Below are 2,566 nucleotides of genomic sequence, written 5' to 3'. Positions count from 1 at the left end.
ACCTCCACGCTGTAACCTTGGTCACATATTCTGGAGCTGGGCTGTGACCTTGGTCACAGATAGGAGGTGAGGGGCCATGTGTGATTTGAGGCCAGGTCAGAGTTCAAAGCCTTGCTCCTAATATTCTGCCCTGCAGCCCTAATATTATCTGCTAGGCAATTCTCAGAGGCCCTCGGGTGCAGGCATTTCCTCAGAGGCCCTCAGGTGAAGGTCTGGTATGTGTCCCACCCTGCAGGTTGGCAATACCATGTCCTCCACATGTACTCATGAGTCATATCTCAAATACTCAGGTAAGCTGCTTCCCAGCCAGCAGGACACACCTGGCAACCATGGCAAGGTCCAGGCTGGCACAAGAAACCTGAGTGGCTCCTCCTCGTAGAAAGCTGGAGACTCCTCATCTTTGTGAAAGAACCACAACCAGCCGTGGCTATGGCCCGGTGGGAAGAATAAAGGCAACTCAAGCGAAACAATCTGGTGACCACACCCTGTGCTCCTTCCACCTCTGAAGCAGTGAGGAGGTTTAAGTGGGTTCACAGGGGCCGAAATGTACATGTGAAGTCGCAGCAGCAGCTACCACTGGCTGCTCAGGCCCCATATCCTGGAGCCGAGCAGAGCTTTACTAACCCCTCATCGCTAGTATGTGCCTGTTTTGTTCATCACTGTATCCCTGGTGTTTGCTTGGCACACAGTAGACATTCAATCAGTGCAGACAACCCGGAAAAAGGAAAAATAATCTGTGTATTCACACACCCTGGTAAGGTAGGTGCTATTACTGTTCGATTATTCCTATTTTTCAGATGAGCAAATTGACTCAAAGAGGTTAATTAATTTGTCCAATGTCACATAAAAGCAAGTATGAGAGTCGGTACTGGAATCCAGTTAGTTCTTCAAAAAATCACATGCTGTGAAACACACTATCTTCTTTCTCGATTCCCCCAAATAATCATAATCTGGACAAATGAAGATCTTCCCCCTCAAGCTCCAGGCTTTGTGTAAATTTTCTTTCTAGCTACACTTAAACATGGATGAAAAGCTAGGACATTCCCATGAATCACTGTTTCAATGATTAACTGTACAGAAAGAAGCAAATAAAATCCCAGACAAAAGGCAGGAGTACGCTGCAGACAGGTAAGGGACGGAGGCAGTGTTGGATTGTTCTGGAGACAATTAGCCATCACTCAGGGTTTCTGCTGGAGTTCTGTCCTCAGTTTAGATCATTAAAAGCTGGGTGGGGGCTTGGGTGTGTGCATGTCTCAGAATTTAGACATAAAATAAAATATCCTCTTTATTATCTCCAGCATAGAGCCGAGAAGTTGAATCCTGGGGCCACCACTTCTGGCTGTTGCTTGAGCAAGTTATTGAACTTTTATGAGCCTCAGATGCCTCCACTTCTGGCTGTTGCTTGGGCAAGTTATTGAACTTTTATGAGCCTCAGATGCCTCATCTTTAAAACGGTGGTGGTGCTGAGTAAGTAACAGTAGCCATCTCCTTGGATTGCCGGGAGGGTAAAATACAATATAGTGTATTTGCAGAGTGCTGAGCAAAGTGTCTGGTAAGGGTTTGCACTCAGCTAATGCTAGTTTTCTTTTTTTATTGTGGTAAATTATATATGATATATATACATATATGTATATATCACATAAAATTTACTATTTTAACCATTTTTAAGTGTACAGTTCGGTGGCATTAAGTCCATTCACATAGTGGTGCAACTATCACCACCATCTGTCTCCAGAAGTTTTCACCTTCCCAAACTAGTTAACGTTGATTCTTAGTGTTCATTCTTTCCATTGTCTTCACCGACCTCTCTGGACCAGAGACAGAGCCTGGGAGAGCCTGCTTTTGGAGGACAGAATTGGGGAGAGGATAAAGATGGAGTGAGTGAGTTTCTTTCCAGTGAGATATGTTTAAAAGAGTAAAGTGGCTGGATTTTCACATGGAAAACAAATAGGTCCAGAGATGTTAAAACACTGACTTCTGTGTAACCACTTGCGGTTTTCAGAATACAAGAGGCAGCTCCTTAAAATGAATAAAATGTAAAATGCCTGTGGATCTTAGCAGTTTCATTTACGTCGCCGAAAGCAGGCTCTCTCCAGCTCTGCCCACTTTGGCAGGCGAAAAGCGGCAATCACATTCGCTTGAGAAATTATGATGTTACATAACTCAGTGGTGCCTGGTCTCGTTTTTGCTCTGTGTGTAAAATGTCATCTTGCATTAATTCATTAACTAGACTCACTTTTCTTAAGAGCTTAATGAGCCCACTGGCCAAATTACTAATATCAGAGTTGCCTGGGACCTGAGTTCCAAGTGCATAATCTACGGATAATGAAGTTTCCATTTATTCTGGCTGTCCCTCAAGCGAATGCCCTCATGCTCCACTGTCAAACGGCCTGAATTCCTGTCCTGTATCTGCTGCTTCTACTACATTAATTCCCGACAGTCTGGTTCTTACCCAGAGACCACTGTGCTCTGCTGCCGCCAGTGGTGGAGCGGGCCGTCGTGCACTCCAGGGACACTCTTCCCCGGCGAGTCATCACAGATTTGCGTAGTTACCATAACATTTTTT

At 44.9% G+C, this 2,566-nt stretch overlaps 1 protein-coding gene across 7 annotated transcripts in view; it reads right to left on the bottom strand.

Annotated features, from left to right (window-relative positions):
* The window catches only part of LDLRAD3 (low density lipoprotein receptor class A domain containing 3), a 187,068-nt gene that overhangs the window by 6,110 nt on the left and 178,392 nt on the right, over window positions 1-2,566 (bottom strand). The gene's annotated exons all lie outside the window — the stretch shown is intronic.

Source organism: Pteropus vampyrus, unplaced genomic scaffold (assembly GCF_000151845.1).
Source record: "Pteropus vampyrus isolate Shadow unplaced genomic scaffold, Pvam_2.0 Scaffold31, whole genome shotgun sequence".
NCBI classification, from domain to species: Eukaryota; Metazoa; Chordata; class Mammalia; order Chiroptera; family Pteropodidae; genus Pteropus; species Pteropus vampyrus.
The sequence above is the reverse complement of the archived record's forward strand: the minus strand, read 5'-3'. Positions and strand labels throughout refer to the sequence as shown.